The sequence below is a fragment of the Delphinapterus leucas genome, chromosome 17 (assembly GCF_059928025.1).
Source record: "Delphinapterus leucas isolate spDelLeu-1000000601 "Yukka" chromosome 17, BTC_Dleu_Yukka2, whole genome shotgun sequence".
Taxonomy (NCBI): Eukaryota; Metazoa; Chordata; class Mammalia; order Artiodactyla; family Monodontidae; genus Delphinapterus; species Delphinapterus leucas.
The window spans coordinates 85161996-85179425 of record NC_143145.1 but is presented as its reverse complement, the minus strand read 5'-3'; the positions used below and the strand labels follow the sequence as shown (position 1 = coordinate 85179425).

Below are 17430 nucleotides of genomic sequence, written 5' to 3'. Positions count from 1 at the left end.
GTATGCTTAGGTGAGACGGCTTCCCTCTTGCGCCACTTAAAAATATGAGTGAGATTACTGAAAATAAGAAGCTGTTCCTGAGGCAAACCCTGGCCTCCAGCAGTTGCTGGGAACCCTCAGAGGGGAGATTCTAGCTCCTCAGAGGTGTTGCGTCCGGTCCCAGCAGGAGCGCGGCCGCCTCCTTCTGCCTCTCCGCATCCTGCTTCTGTTTATGAGGGTCATTGCTCTGCTGCAATGAACTGGCCCGTCCTTCCACCGTGAATTCACATAAAGGCTGCGCTCAGGGCCGGAGGCTGCTCAAGCCTGCCTTCCTTGCTGCTCCCGAGGGCATGCTCTTAGGAGCTGCTTCAGATTTTTAAATGAAAATTCTTATTTCTATGATTGTAGACTCACATCGTAGGCCTTATCCAGTTTCCCTCAACTTATAACATTTTGCAAACTATAGTTCTGCGACATCACAACCAGGGTGGTGACGTTGATACAACCCACCAGTCCTATTCAGATTTCTCCAGTTTTACTTCTGCTCGTGTATGTGTGTGTCTGTCTGTATGTGCATCTGTGCATGGTGCGTGTGCATGTATGTATGTGTGTATATGTGTGTATGTGTGTGTGTATGTGGCTATATACGTGTATGTGTGTATATGCATGTGTATGTGTGTGTGTTTGTTTAGGTCAGGTTCAAAAAGGTCACACCCGTGAGTAGAGAGATGACATGAACAAGGACAAATATAAAAGAAGGACAGGACATAGAACGTCAGATTTAAAGGTGACACATACACCGAGGGAAGAAAAGAGGAAAAATGTCAGACGAGCCCTTAAACAAATATGTGAATGCAAAGTGGCTTATGAACTGCACTTACTGGCGTCCACCAGCGCCAGACTGTGTTTCTATTAATTCTGCAGTGGGTTTGCGTCATCACCCCCATTTTTCAGAGCAGAAGATGGAGGCCGAGAGAGCCAGGTCTCCTGCCCGTCGGGTTCACTTCGAGCCCAGCTCTGTTGCTCTAATGCGGTTCTGAAGCTGCCCTCTAAGGACCAGAAGAGCCATAAGGAGAGCTCAGCCAGAGTTCAAAGTCCTCTGTGGTCCACCTGGTCGTCCTTCCCTCTCCCCAGCCCCTGATATTTTTACTGTCTCCATAGTTTTCACCTTTCCCAGGATGTCATATTGTTGGAACCATACCGTGTGTAGTCTTTTCAAATTGGCTTCTTTCCTCTGTGTCTTGCCACGGCTTGAGAGCGCCTTTCTTTCTAGCGCTGAATCACATTCCATTGTGTGGACGTCCCATGGTTTATTTATCTCCTCACCTCCTGAAGTTCAGTGAACATCCATCATCTCATATAGAGCCGGAAAAAAAGTACTTTTTTTTCCCGTGATCAGAACTCTTAGGATTTACTTTCTTAACAGTTTTCATGTTCCATAACGCAGTGTTAGCTGTAGTTACCATGCTGTGCATCCCCCGTCCTTATTCATCGTATAACTGGGCGTTCGTGCCCTTTGACCACCTTCCTTCAATTACCCTCCCCCCACTCCCACCTCTGATAACTACAGATCTGAGTTCGGATCTCTTTTTCTATGGATTTGGTTTGTCTTTCTTTTCTTCCATTTTTTCAAGATTCCACATATAAATGAGATCATACAGTGTCTGTCTTTTTCTGTCTGACATTTCATTCAGCATAAAGCCCTCCAGGTCCATCTGTGTTGTCAGATAGCAGGATTTCCTTTTGTATGGCTGAATAATATTCTGGCACATACTATCATCTATCTGTCTATCTCACATTGTCTGTGTCCATTCATCTGTTGATGGACACTTAGGTTGTTTCCGTGTCTTGGCTATTGTGATTCACTTTGAGTTAATTTTCATGATGGTTATAAAGTCTGTGTCTGGAATCTTTTTTTTTTTTTTTTTTTTTTTTTGCACACGGATGTCCAGTTGTTCCAGGACCATTTGTGAAAAGACTATCTTTTCTCACTGAATTGCCTTTGCCCCTTTGTCAAGGATCAGTTGACTACATTCATGTGGGTCTATTTCTGGGCTCTCTAACCTGTTCCAGTTCATCTATTTGCCTGTTCTTTCACCAATACCACACTGTCTTGATTACTGTAGCTTCACAGTATATCTTGAAGTCAGGTAGTGTCTATTCTGAGACTTTGCTCTCCTTCCGCACTGAGGTGTTATTTCAGATCTTTTGTCTTTCCATATAAACTTTAGAATCAGTCTGTGAATATCCACAAAATACCTTGTTGGGATTTTGTTTGGGATTGTATTTGGCATGGCCTTTTTCAAGTGCTGAAAAAAAGAATTGTCATCTGCAAATTCTTTATCAACCAAAACTACTCTTCAAGAATGAAAGCACATGTTCAGATATATCAAGACATATTTGGAAGAAGTAAAACCTAGAAGAATATGTTTCCAAAATATAGTGGCCACAACCACTGTGGAAAACAGTCTGGAGGTTCTTCAAACATTTAAAAATAGGACTACCTTAAGACCTAGCAATCCCACGTGTTGGTATAAAACCCAAGCGAATGAAGACGGCGCTTCAAAGAGGTGTCTGTGCTCTCGGGTTCACTGCAGCATTATTCACAATAGGCAAGATACGGAAACAACCTCAGTGCAGCCAGTGGATGGATGGACGGATAAAGAAGGTGTGGTGTATATACAATAGAACATCAGCCATGAGAAAGGAGGAAATCCTGGCTTTTGTCACAGCATGCAAGGACCTTGAGGACGTCATACTAAGTGCAATAAGACCGACAGAGAAAGACAAATACTGTGTGATATCACTTATACGTGGAATCTGAAAAAGCTACACTCATAGAAATAGAGTCTGGAATAGTGGTTTCCAGGGACTGGGGTTGGGGTGAATGGGGAGATGTAGGTCAAATTGTACAAACTTCTAGTTTGAAGGTGAATAAGTTCTGGGGATCTAGTGTACAGCACAGGGATTATAGTTAAGGATACTGTATTATAGACTTGAAAGTTTCTAAGAGAGTAGATCTTTAATGCTCTCACCACAGAAGAGAAATGGTAGTTGTGAAACATGATGGAGGTGACGGCTGGCACTATGGTGGTTATCATTTTGCCACATGTAAGTGCATCAAATCAACACGTTCTACACCCGAAATGTATGCAAATGTTATATATCAATTGTGTCTCAGTAAACTGGGGGGAAAAGGCATATCTTGAAGCATAAAACTAGAAGAATATGTTTTCAAAAGACATATCCTAAGGAACGACTATCAGGAAATTCTCTAAACAGAAAGGAAATGATAAGGAAGGAATCTTGGGACATCAGAAAGGAAAGTAGAGCACGGTTAGAGCAAAACTATGGGTAAATACTATAGACTTTCCTTCTCGTCTTGAATTTTGTAAATTATGTTTGATGGTTGAAGCGAAAACTTTACCACTATCTTATGTGGTTCTAATTCTATGTAGAGTACACGCATCAGATAATTAAATTGTGGAAACTAACACAACATTGTAAGTCAACTATACTTCAGTAAAATTTAAGAAAATAATTAAATTGTAAACGGAGGATAAATGGAAGCGACGTGAAGCAAGCTTTCTCCACATCACGGAACTGGGGAGGTAATGACACCAGTGAACTGGGACGGTGTACAATATGACACCTGCAATGACCATTAAATAGATACACTCAAAGCCACTAAAGATAAATAAAACTGGATTCCTAAAAAATGCCCAAGTAACCCAGCGGGACTCAGGAAAAAGAAAACAGAGAAACGGGCTGTTGTGGACTGAGTGTTTGTGTCCCCACTGGCCCCGAATTCATACGTTGAGATCTAATCCGCACCGTAATGGTATTTGGAGGTGGGGCCTCTAGCAGGAAATGAAGTCGTGGCTGTGGGGACTCCTGGTGGGATTAGTGCCCTTGTAAGAAGAGGCAGACAACCTGCTGCCTCCGCTCCTCCCTGGTAGGCACACAGAGGGAAGCTGGCCGCCTGCACCCTGGAAGAGGGTCCTCACTGGAAGATCACCATGCCGGCACCCTGATTTTGGCCTCCCCGCCTCCAGAACTGTGAGAAGTAAATAAACAAATAAGCCACCCAGCCTATGGGACTTAGTTATACCAGCCTGAACCTACTAAAACACAGACAGTCACCAATGACAACAGGTAACCAGAGAGAACAAACAGAAAACAGAAAATAAAATGTCAGACTTACCCTAAGAACAGAAATTACGTTACAGTTGATTGGTCTAAATACACCAAAGACAGACATTGGCAACATAGATGAAAAAACATGACCAAACTATACACTGGATACAAGAAACCTACTTCAAATATAACAATATAGGCAGGTTGAAAGTAAAATGATAGTAAAGATATATCATGCAAATAGTATTTGAAAGAAATGAGGTTATATTAGTGACAGATATTATACTAATATCAGATTATATTATATTACTATCAGATATGTCAGACTTCGGAACAAAGAAGATTACCTGAGGTAGAGGGAGTCATTATATGACAGAAGAACCAGTCCACCAGGAACACATCTCAATTCTGAATTTGTTTTCAATTTCACCAGTGTTGCTAATAATCACACAGCATGTCTTTTTCTTGTCAAAGAGAACTGAAACCCTTTTTTCTTCTCCCTCTCTCTCTCTCTCTCTCTCTCTCTATATATATATATATATATATACACATATGTATATATGTAGTCTTCTATATATGTATCAGGATAAGCCTGTTTTTCTATGAAGGAAGTAGGCATAAATATTAGATCAGTTATCTATGTATACTTAGTGTGTTTAAATAATTTTGAGCTCTGGTTTTACATCTTTAGAAAATGATATTGTTTCTGTAGACCAGCATTTTTTTTTGGTTCCAAATATTAGTATAAGATATTTCTACTACTTCGATCCTGTATGGGGGTATGGTATGTGCATGCACACACTCTCACACCCACATACTGGAGAATTCTTTGAGTTCCATGGTTGCTACCAAGATCCAGGGTCCAGACCACATGGGGTCTATATTATGCTGGCCAAGTGGATTGCTGGCTCTGACAGTAGGAAGATTGACTTTTAAAGAGAAAGACATCAAAAGACATGTGGTCCCCTTCTCTCAAAACATGTGGAATATAGTTAGTGCACAAGGGATGAATGGAAATGAGTTTCGGGACTGATTTACCTTCAGTCTTTCTAGAAAAAGAGACATTTAGGCCATATTTGAATTGAAGTTAAATCAGCCCCACTCCCAAAACTTATTCATCCCACACACACACACACACACACACACATACACACACACATATTTTTATCCTCTTAACAAAGATTTATACACCATAAGCCTTCTTACCTAACAACTAACCTTGTCATAGTTTCCTAGTCATTTATTTGTGGATCAGGTTACCTGTTCAAGGTAAGACTGGATCAGGATGTCTTGATGAAAAATTGAAACTTGACTCGATGTATTTGAATCAATAAAGGAACAGGCATCAACAAGAATGTTGATACCTGATGTCACTGCAAATTTACGTAATTTTCCTCCTAAAATGCCACTAATAACTTGATAAGTATGTCATATTATGTGATGACAATGACGTCCTTACTTTCATTAAAAACAACCAAACTTCTTTATTATAGAATTGTCATAATATTGCCATTTTCGCTTTTACCTCTTAATCTCCCTCACCTGTTTCTCTCCTCCCCTCCCCCTCTGGCAACCACCTGTCTCTTCTCTGTTTCTGCTCTGCTATGTTTGCTTGCTGCTTTTATTTCTTAGATTCCACATGTAAGTGAGATCATACAGTATTCGTCTTTCTCTCTGACTTATTTCACTCAGCATAATACCCTCTAGGTCCATCCATGTTGTTGCAAATGGCAAGGTTTCAGTCTTTTTTATGGCTGAGTAATATTCCATTGTGTATTTATACACCACATCTTTATCCATTTATCCATTGATGGACACTTAGGTTGCTCCCATGTCTTGGCTATTACAAATAATGCTGCTATAGGGGTCCACGTACCTTTTCAAATTAGTATTTTCATTTTCTTTGGAAAAATACCCAGAAGAGGAACTGTTGGATCGTATGGTAGCTCTATTTTTAACTTTTTGAGGAGCCTCCACACTGTTTTCCACAGCGGCTGCACCCATTTACATTCCCACCCACAGTGCACGAAGGTTCTCCTTTCTCCACACCCTCGGTGACATTTGTTGTTTGCTGTCTTTTTGATGACAGCCATTCTGACAGGTGTGAGGTGGTGTCTCATTGTGTTTTTGACTTGCATTTCCCCTGATGATTAACCATGTTGAGCATCTTCTCATGGGTCTCTTGCCATCTGTGTGTCATCTTTGGAAAGATGTCTATTCAGGTCCTATGCCCACTTTTAAAATGTGTTCTGTACACGGTTCACTAACAACAAACTATCAGAAAGAGGAGTAAAGAAAACAATCCCACTTACAATTGTACTGACGGGAAAAAATTACCCAGGAGTAAATCTAACTAAGGCGGTAAAAACCTGTACTTGGAAAAGGATAAGACACTGATGAGAGAAATTGAAGGCAACCCTAATGGAAAGATATACTGTGCTCAGTATTGGCATTTATTATTGTTATTAAAAATGTGAGAAGAAACAAAACTGGAAGGAATATTTCTTTCATCTTTTGAAGAGAAAGGTGATATTAACCTGCAGAACAACCCAGAGTTGGAGTTGACGTCAAGAACCGCCTTCTCCCTCCCCCTTGTGTGACCTTGACCTTGTGCAGGTCACCTGACCCTGTAGGTGACAGTGACGGTGCTGAGGACGCAGACAGGACAACCATGAGGACTGAGAGAGGCCGGGCAGCCCTCATCACCAGATTTATCACCGCTCTGAGACGTGCAAAAATTGGTCCTTCTTTCACCTATTTCTACCCAAGCAACTATGGTGGCAAAACCCCTTACTTTATGTTTTTTCTTTTTATATTACTGACCTTGATTTTTCACCATTTTTACCTAATTAGGGTGGCTTTACCTGATTTTATTCCAGCTTTCTGTAGACTTGTAATTTTCATTTCCGGTATTGCTTACATATTCTTCACCCTCTTGGCTTCGCCGTGCATTTAATGGCTACCTTACTGGAAACAGAACAATCAGCCAGGGAACGGTAGTGGATGGTCAAGCAGTTTAGAGACTGACTTTCTACTGCATTACCCTGGTAAAATGTCAGATTTTCTCAAGACACGCAACACTTCCATTTCATGGACTATTAAACAGGAAAATGTGCTTTCACTCATCCAGTTTCCTGTGTCCTCTCGTGCAGGCATGTCGAGCCATCGATCATTCCCTGCGGACGATCCCGGGTGGAAAGACTCGTGGGCGCTCAGGGACGTCCATCAGGCCGTCAAGGGTGAGGAGAAGGTGGGGGAGATGAGGGCCCAACACCCTCCGCTTTGTAACAGGGTATGACTTCTCACGGTGTAACAGCGCACATTCATCCTGGGATGAATTTAACTCTGCTCTTTGTAGCAAAGAGGAAAGATAGCCGTGGCGTGCCCCTCGCGTCTCCAGTTCCCAGACAAGGATGAGGCTGGCAGCTCGGGCGGGAATGTGGTTTCCTGGCCCCTTTACCTCGACTCTAGGGAATAACAGGAACATGGTGTCTTATTCACAGCCCGTCATCCAGGTTGTAGCAGGAGATTTCTTCCGTAGAGATGGCTCCTGGAGGAGCCCCGACCCGTCAGCCGCCCTCTGGAAGAGCTGAGTGAGCTGCCGGCTGGAAGGCTCCTAGGTGAGCCATCGGGACCCTCCGACGCCAGTGCCGGGGTGGCGCACGGTGGCCCCTGGTATGTGTGTGCTCCATGCACGGAGACGGATTTACTGGTGTGCGGCACCCAGCGTGGTGCTGGCTGCTGGGGCTGCGCGTGCCTTTCCTGCATGTCCCTGAGGAGTCTGAACGATTGGAGTGGAATTAGGGGCCAGGGGCCAGGGACCTGCTCATCCTCTCCAAGAAGCTTATACGCTCATCAGAAAGGTGGAACAATGTGAATGGTTAGAGATCTTCAACTTTCAAAGCCTCCCGTCCTCAGCAAGGTCAAGCAAGGCTGTGACAGACAGCGGCATCTCCAGCTGGCCCGGCATGCACCAGTGCTGCCCACACCTCCCCGGGAAAGGTGTCCTGGGAGGAGAGGGCAGAATTGGCTGCGGGCCCTGCAGCCCTGTCCCGTGCCCCTCAGCCCTCCCCTGCCCGGGACAGGGAAGTGGTCCCGGAGGTGTTGAGTCATCACCAGGTGCTGCTGTGCAGGGGCGGAGGGTGCCGGTGGCCCAGGGGTATCGATCCCACCCTTTTCCCGTGGGAAGTAAGTTCATGTTTGTGTGGCCAGCTTGCCTTGTCTTTCTCTTCCTTGCAGCCAGACGCCTTCCTAAGGGTACAAGGTCCTGCCTCAGCTGCTGCTTGCCCTCCTGTTCATGCTGTCTCACTGCAGTGTAGACGATGTGAGTTGTGCAGAGCCCTTGCCCAGTGGTGTCTGGTGGCGCTGCCAGCCACTCTGGCCTTGGTTCTGTGCCGTTTGCAAGCCCATATCAGGCGGTGTCTTCACACGCGCCTCTGCTGTCTTGGAACGGCTTCTTCCCGCCCCTCTCACCCCCGCCCAGCCAGCACTTCATGGCCTGGACGACTCCTCCTGATTCCCCGGAGCCTCAGTTTCCCTGTTGCTGTCAGGAAACGTAGACACAGAGCTCCCTGTGACCCTTGCTTTAAACTCTCACAGCAACATTTATTTTCCTTCAACATGTTCATCATAGTTATAAGCAAATAATCCTTTGGGTGGTGGAAAGGTGATTTTTTTTCCTTGTGCTTGGCTGCAAGAGAGCATGGGGCACGTGTTTTCGTGGGTGTGTTTGTCTGGCACGTGGCAGGGCACAGGGCACGTGAGGGGGACTTGAGAAGTACATCAACCCGGGAGGAGTAGTGGATCAGCTCGTGTGCAGTGAACTCGGCCACGTGTTCCTGAAACGCAGGGACCACTGGGCGGACCTAAGAGCAGGAAACCAGTGCGAGTCACTCGGGCTGTGACGTTCCTAGTCTGCCCCCAGCGGGGCAGCTGACCTCGCCAGAGGCCGGCAGCCTGGGCACAGGGACAGGGCTCTGGCGGCAGGGAGGCCAGGGAGCGTGGGTCAGGGAGCTTCACGGGTGCAGTGGAGGAATACTAGACCCGGGCAGGTTCTCACGTGCTCGCCTTGCGCCCTCCTTCCTGCTCCCTTGCTGAAGCCTCCACAGCTGGGGCCGCCATCTGCACTCTCAGCTCAGCTGGCAAGGGGGCCGCGGGGCCGCCCCGGGGCCACCATCGTGATTTACACCGCCACACTTGTTCCACCTTCTGGGGAAAATGGGATGGGGTGAGACATAAAGAAACATTATTTCCCGAAGGTGGACTCCATTTCTTTAACCATTCATAAGTGTCAAAAACTAACTTACGACCCCTCGGGGGCTGGTATTATATTTCAGTGACTCTCCAGCTGTGATTGCTGCGTACATTCTAGAGCATCCCTCTCCCCCACGGGCACACCCTGTGCACGCACAGCAGTGGCAATGCAGCCACAGCCAGCTGTGTCCGCGAGCGGCCAGGGCGGCGGGACACCGTCACGCCGGGTGAGTGTCAGCACGCACCACACGGGGTGAGGAAACCGTCCCGTTCGTGTTGTTCTTGTGATTGATTAAATCTGGCTTTTGTGAGCCCATAAAAAGTGAGGCAGTCGGGGGACTCTGGGCTCGGTGCAAATGTGAACTACCTATGGCAGGTGCTTTCAGCCCTGAGAAGTCTGCCCATTAACACGCAGGACGGCCATCCTGTGATGTCGCGATGCTCTGTCTGGGCCCCAGTGAAAGAGAACGGGGCCTCGGAGCATCCAAACAGGCGTGGGGACCACGGCGAGTCCTCTGCTTCCCCACATGCAGGAGCCGTCAGGGAAGCACGAGATAATATAAAATTGCATGTTTATTCGTTATTAGAAGAGACCAAAGAGTATAGTTACCGACTGTATTTTTTATTATGGTATGGCAGTATCGTTTAGCCTTATTATATCCGCTAATCAAAAGTTTTCTTACGTTTTCTGAAGGGGCAGCCCCAGAGAGTGCCTGGCCTGGATGTGGGACCGCAGGGGAGGCCTGGGGTTGTGGAGGGATGGGGGGGTCACGCGGTGTGCCCGGACAAGGGTGAGGCACGGTATTTAATGGGACTCCAAAGAACAGACAACCCCCCTCAAACCTGGTAGCCAAGATAAATAATAGTTAATGCAATATTTAAAAAAAAAATCATGTAGGCAAACTACGGTGCGCTGGCCAGTCGCCTGTGTTTTTTTTTGTATTTTTATTTATTATTTTTTTTCCAGTCACCTGTTTTTGTAAATAAAGTTTACTTGGAGCCCCAGGGCTGGGATGAGGGTGAGGCAGGGCCCTGAAAATGCAAGATGGGAGCCTGTCTTTATTCTAAGTAAATAGAAAAAAGTTTTCTTACATTTTCTGCTCTGATGGTTTTGAAAACAGGGGCTCTTCTGAAATTTTTGTAATTTACTTTAAAATAACCATGGGACAGAATCAAGAGCCCAGAAATAAACCCTAAGCATCTATAGACACAACTAGTATTTGATCAGGGAGACCAGAACACTCAATGGAGAAAAGACAGTCTCTTCTGTAGATGGTGCTAGGAAAATTGGATATTCACATGTAAAAGAATGACCCCATCTTACACAAAAATTAACTAAAAATGGATTAAAGACTTAAATGTAAGACTCGACACCGTGAAACTCAGAAGAAAACATAGGAAAAAAATCTCCTTGACATGGGTCTTGGTAATGATTTCTTGGAAATCACGCCTAAATCACAAGCAACAAAATAAAAAAGAAACAAGTGGTACTACATGAAACTAAAAAGCTTCCGCACAGCAAAGGAAACCATCAACAAAGTAAAAAGACAGCCTACCAAATGGGAAAAACATTTGCAAACCATATATTTGATATGGGATCATATCCAAAATATATAGAGAACTCATACAACTCAATAGCAACAAGTGAAATAATCCAATTAAAACATGGGCAGAAGATCGGAAGAGACATTCTTCCAAAGAAGGCATGCAGATGGCCAACAGGTACCTGCAAGGACTCTCAGCATCACTAATCATTAGGGAAATGCAAGTCAAGACCATAATGAGCTGTCACCACACACCTGTCAGGATGCTTATCGTCAAAAAGACAAGAAATAACAAGGGTTGGCGAGGAAGTAGAGAAAAGGGAAGTCTTGTACAACGTTGGTGGGAATGTACATTGGTGCAGCGACTGTGGAAAACAGTGTGGAAGTTCCTCGAAAAGTTAAAAATAGAGCTACCTTAGGAGCCAGCAGCCCCACTTTGGGGTATTTATCCAAAGGAAAGGAAAGCACTAAGTCGAAAGTATATACGCACCCTGATGTTCACTGCAGCACTGTTGACAATAGCCGAGACATACAGACAGCCTAAGTGTCCCTCAATGGATGAATGGATAAAGAGGGTGTGTGAAGAGCACGTACACAACGGGACGCTGTTCCGCCACGAGGCAAAAGGAAATATTGCTGTTTGTCTCAACGTGGATGGGCCTTGAGGGAACTGTGTGAAACTAAGTGAAATAAGTCGGAGAGAAAGACAAATTCTGTGTGACATTACTATATGTAGAATCTAAAAAAAAAAATTAAAAACCCCGCCGAACTGCTAGTGAGATGAGATTTGCAGTCACCAGAGGCAGGGGAGAGGAGAGGGGTAAAATTGGAGGAAGGTGGTCGGAATGAACAGATGTCCGGTTGCAGGAAGAATAGGACGAAGGCTGTGATGCCCAGCGCGGTGACCATAGTTTACACTCTGCCCAACGGTGTACAGGAAAGCTGCTAAGAGAGTGCATCCTACGAGATCTCATCACAAGGAGAAATGTACTTTTTCTTTTTCTTCCTTTTTTGTGTCTGTATGAGATGCTGACTGTTCAGTAAACTTATCGTGATGATCATTTCACAATATACGTAAGTCAGGTCATCACTTGTACACCTCAAACTTACACAGCAATGCACGTCAACGATTTCCCAGTAAAACTGGAAAAACTAAGATAAAAAGGAAATCTGTCCTGTCCCCACGTCTAGTCCCTTCCTCTCTCCGCAAAGCATCAGACCCGGTCCCCTCCTCCGTCAGCCCCGCCAGCCCTCCGCGCGCCCTGAGCAACCCCAGGAGGCCCAGGCCCCTCTGAGGATGCGCACCGGCAGGCTTGAGCCCTGAATCTCTGAAAGCTCCACATCTCATCTAACTTTCACAGAACACGAAATATCACGTGGCTGAGAACTTGGGTCTGAGCCACAGCCCTGGCGTTAGGGATTCCACGCCGTGACAGAGGGAGAGAATTCCACCGTGAACGCGCGGATTCTGAGCAGATGCGGGAACAGCTGACCCGGGAGCCCCGGCTCCAAGCAGGTGGCGGATGCTCCGGACGCAGGGAGCCTGGTCGGTGGCACAGTGTGAGCAGCGGGTCAGGCCCTGCAGCGCCGGGCGGCTGAGTCCACGCCTGCAAGCCGCTCCCCAGTGGAGCCCGGCCAGGGCGGATGGCTGCCAGACAGCCGGGCGGATGAGTCAGCCCCGGAAATAATCCGGTTGGGACCCAGTGGGACAGCAGAGAGCAGAAGGGAGTCAGGAGCAACAGGTGGGCCGGCCCTCAGGAAGGGTTCAGGGACTCACAGCAGGTGGCGGGGGAATGAGGGCGGGGGGCGGGGGGATGGGCACGTGGTGGGACCCCGGGAGAGGGAATGGGCAGGCGGCGGGGGGGTGGGGGGGCGGCAGGTGGGCGGGCCCAGTGGGTGTGGGACCTGCAGGCTTTCCCCGTGATTCTGGCTGCAGGTGCCGTTCCGGCACGTGAAGGCCAGTGGGGCCAAAGTGCACCTCGTTCTTCCAGGTTATTGATCTGCTTTTAAAGGAAGGGGCTTGGGACACTGGACCGATATTCACTTTAAATTAACAGTTTAGGGCTTCTCTGTGTGATTTTCAAAATGTCAAAGGGAAGCGCAGAGGATCAAGTTGTTCCAAAGAATGATGGGGCACCAGAAGAGCATAGGAAGGGCGGCCTGGACGGTGGCGGGGGTGGGCACTGCGCGCAGGTGCGCTGGCTGCTGGGCGGGCCGGGACCGTCCCGCGTGGGCTGGAGCTCAGGCGAGCACTCCGGTCTGCCTTCCACCCGAGCGGCTGCACGTGGCTGAGGCCCCCAGGCTCACTCTGGGGAGGGGCTGGCCCCGCCTGGCCCCATCGGGCAGGCCCTGCCTCGCCCTGGGGGGCGCAGGGCTGGGCAGGAGTTCGGGGCACACGGCCCTCAGCGGTGCTGTCTGCTCCGCCCCTGGAGCCCTTCCACGACCTGCTCAGCCCTGACTATGGGGCAAGAGTTAGTCTGCACCCGAGTCCCGGCATTTGTTCAGGCTTGCGACCTGCATGAGCTCCCCTGTCCTGGGCTGACTCCGTCTCTGCACTACAGTCGGGGCAGAGGAAGGGCTGGTGTTACTGGAAAGAAACCCTTTCCGGATGCCCAGCCCCGGCCCAGAGATGGTGCTGGTGTTGTTTCCTCTGCCTCGAGTTCCATCCACTTCAGCACGTGGCCCCTGGGGGCGGTCCAGGCCCCTCTGCATCCCTGTTGTAGCGTCGTCAGCACTGCCCGGGGGGCAGGGGGAGACAGGGTGAGGACGGTGGGAGAGCTGGTCCTGGGGCCGGGAGAAGGGGAGCGGCAGGAAGGGATGAGGCTGGGCGTGCACACATCTGCCAGAGGTGTGTGTTCTGTCTTCCAGACGCCTTGAGTCTGTGTTATCCCCATGGTGCCAGGCGAGGGCTCCAGCTTCAGGCCTCGCTGACCAAAGGGTTTGAAGGATGCTGCAGCCCAAAGGAGGCCACTTTTCCAAGGAAGAACGAGGGGACTTGGGTGGCCAGCAGCGTCTGGGGTCAGGGGTGTCAGAAATGGTACCTGGGGGGCTTCGCTGGTGGCGCAGTGGTTGAGAATCTGCCTGCTAATGCAGGGGACACGGGTTCGAGCCCTGGTCTGGGAGGATCTCACATGCCGCGGAGCAACTAGGCCTGTGAGCCACAACAACTGAGCCTGTGAGTCTGGAGCCTGTGCTCCGCAACAAGAGGGGCCGCGATAATGAGAGGCCCGTGCACTGTGATGAAGAGTAGCCCGTGCTTGCCGCAACTGGAGAAAGCCTGTGCGCAGGAACAAAGACCGAACGCAGCCAAAAATAAATAAATAAATTTATTTTTTTAAAAAAGAAATGGCAGCCAGACCAGGACTCCAGGGAAGCTCTGGACAGAGGCCGGGCCTGGGTGGCCCAGAGGGAGGAGTGGCCCGCAGGGCTTGGCCGGGGCGCGGGCAGGGCCAGAGCCATCTCCTGGGGCAGTGCTGGGCCAGCTCTGTCTCGGACCCGCCTGCAGATCCAAGTTTGCATTTTGACGGAACACAGGCCATCTCCTCCACCACGCAGTCTTCAAGGTCCCGTCCTCTTCACGGGTGTCCTTTCCACACGCTCTGTCCCTGTGTCTGGCTTGTATTTACTCCTTGGACCCATCCTGGTGATGAGTGAGTTCAGCGAGGTGGTGGAGCTTCCATCCTCTTTCTTTGCTTTTCCTGCGTGAGGCGGAGTTGACGTTCAGCTTGGACCCGTGCGCCTCTGCGTGACTTTCTCCAGGTGATCGTAGCTAGGCTTGTGGGATATCGGAGAAGAATGGAGAAAGACAGAAAATCCGTGTGGAGTCCCGAGGTGCGTTCTGGGCTGCGATGTCGGCGGCGGCGCCACTTCTGTCCCTGAAGCCGCGGAAGGTGTTACAGAACCTCTTCCTTCCCCCTTGTTCCCACCTGCTAACGGCCTAGTCTGTGTCGGCCGCATCAGTAGTTTCTGAAGCATCTTTCCACTTATGACCCCTCGTCCTAAAGCCTGTGGAAGGGGTTTGACGGAATTAATCTTCCTTTGCGTTTTGAAGGTTTCCGCCCTTTCCTGTCTTGTTTCCTGTTCTGGGTCCACGTCTCTCTCCCCCCTTCTTGCCTTCGGCGTCTTCTAGGCGGTTTTCGGCAATTCGTCTTTGCTTCCCAGTCTTAGCGAGCGTGACAGCGCACGGGGGGATGTTCAGGGAGACTTCGGGGTGGAGGGGAAGAGGCTGGAGAAAGGAGACAAAGCATCGGGAGGGATGAGGCGTGGCCACCGTGGGTGGCAGAGGAGGGACGGCCTTCCGGGTTTGCCACGTCTGGTCGCAGAGTCACGTCGGGGTCCTGTGGGCCGTGGGCTCAGCCCCGGGTGAGGTGGGGGACTGGCACCTGCCAACGTTCTCTTTGTTCCTGCTGCCGACTCCATCTCCAACCGTAAGAAGCACAAATTTTTAATTAGAAAGAACTGCATTAAGTAATGATCCTTGTGGGGGAAAATATCCTACTTTTGATTTTCATACATTTTCCAGAAGCTTAATTATAAGGAGTGTTAGCTCTTTGGGAAAAAACTTAGTAAAAATTTGAAAATATACCGAGTTTGCTCCCAAAGGCCCGGATGGAAGGGGCACGGACGTCAGCTCACCCTGACGGCCCCTCCCGCCCCCGGGGGCCTGTCCGAGATTTCCGCCTTCTCGGTGCTCCGGGGGCAACCCGGAGAGAGGAGGCCTTCTAGACCAGCTTATAAAATGTGGATCCGCTTTACTGATCGATGAGTTTAAGGATTTTCTGACCGCCCGCGTCGAGCGTTGAGACCGCGTTTTCACACCGGTGGTGGGTGGTGACTCACTCAGGCACAGGGGGGCGGCTCCAGGACGACAGCTGGCTGAGCTGTATTCCGCAGGGACACCGCGCGGGTCCATCTGGAGCGCGGCTCAAGCCAAAGTGGAGGGAGCCAGGTGTGGCTGTGCCTGGGAGCCAAGCCCCACGTTCACACGTGTCCGTGAGCTTCGGACTGGAGCGGGCAAGCTTCCTTCCCACCACACCTGGCTACGGGGCACAGGAAAAGCTACACCTTGTCGCACAGCTGGGAGGTGGCGGCACACGCTGTTGCAGGACGTGGACCCGGCAGCGGGCACCTGGTCATCCCTGACCGCAGGGGGTCTCTGTTAGACTCTCGGCAATTATGACACAGTGACTTCCCGGGCCAAACTTGATGCCAGAAATGTTCAAAATAAAGGGTCTGGAAGAGCCAGAATTTGATTTAAAAAGACCCGTGAGATCCAGTGGAGAGCACTGAGCAGGGACCTAAACGCCCCTAGACTTCTCCTCCGGCTGCCCACGGTGAGCTTTCATAATAAACGAGTGTATGTAGCAGTGCCGTTCCATAATTTTACCTTAAAGTCTTAAATATATTTTGTGTAAGGATGCACATGAAGGACACCTTGACAGAGGAAGGTGACCTAGTGGAGGATCCATGAGGAAAGGAGGGGAGACGCTGTGCAGACGTGCCATCTCGCGCGGGCGTGTGTACCTGCAGGACTACTGTGCTTCTGTCGCCTGAGATGGGGGAACTGACAGGCTGTGTCCTGTCACCCCTCCCCTCGTGGCACCGAATGCACGTGACTGTCCCCGCAGGACAGAGAAAAGCCCCCCGACCCAGGGCACCTGCCTGCAGAGTGACGAGGCCACGCTGAAGGGCCCCCGGCAGGATAATCCCCCCCCAGGGCGACATCCCCGCTTCCTCTCCTGAGCCCGCTGCTGCCAGAGGAGATGCTGGGTTACGCAGGGGTTTGGTACGATGTCCTGACACCTTGCTCTGAAGGCTTACTGGCCCCTGGCCGCTCCAGGTGGCTGGGAGGACGTGGGTCAGGCAGGGACAGGCATTTACTGCAAGACATCGAGGGTGATGTAGACGGAAACGTGGGCGGAAAGGGGCTGGGCGACATGGAGGAGATTGATTTTGCCTGCTCCAGAGGCTGCAGAGTGGCCCCGGTGGGCGGGGACAGTGGCCCCAGCAAAGCCCATTCTGGGAAAATGTCCCGTCCTCTCCAGAGTCACCGGCGTGCCGGCGGGTCTCAGAGCAGTGCCCTGGCCAGCGCCCAGCCTTGCGGCTAGACCAGCAACGTGGCTGCGACCTCCTGTGCATTTGTACTGGGTCCCACTGACTTGCCATCCAAGATCGGGTTTGAAAATGTATTTTTACATAATATCATCCAATCACTGTCTTCTTAAAGGTATGCAGCATCAAAGAATGCCATTGACTGTGATTTATAGCATGACATTGAAAAAATGCAAATGTATCTGTACCTCTATTACTGGCTTGCTCTTTTCCTTTACACATAACGAGGGGTTCCGGGGGTAAATGAGGGGGAGTCTGAACAAGAGACGGACCTCAAGGGAAGCAGAGTTTTCTTGATAACCAGAAATATTAGAACTTGGATCTGGGATTAATTGTCTGAATCTTTTGAAAAATTATCGGTTTGATTCCTCATCTGAAAATCCTGAAATTCTACGGTCCCTTGAGG

The 17430-nt window shown here is 49.3% G+C and overlaps 1 long non-coding RNA gene across 1 annotated transcript in view; it reads left to right on the top strand.

The window, feature by feature from the left end:
* LOC111165824 (uncharacterized) overlaps window positions 1-13063 on the top strand; it is a 76962-nt gene extending 63899 nt beyond the window's left edge. The window contains exons 2-3 of the long non-coding RNA XR_016388572.1: window positions 7269-7736; window positions 8356-13063. This is a non-coding gene — a long non-coding RNA (uncharacterized LOC111165824). The remainder of the gene's footprint in view (window positions 1-7268; window positions 7737-8355) is intronic.
* The last annotated feature ends 4367 nt before the right edge of the window (window positions 13064-17430 follow it).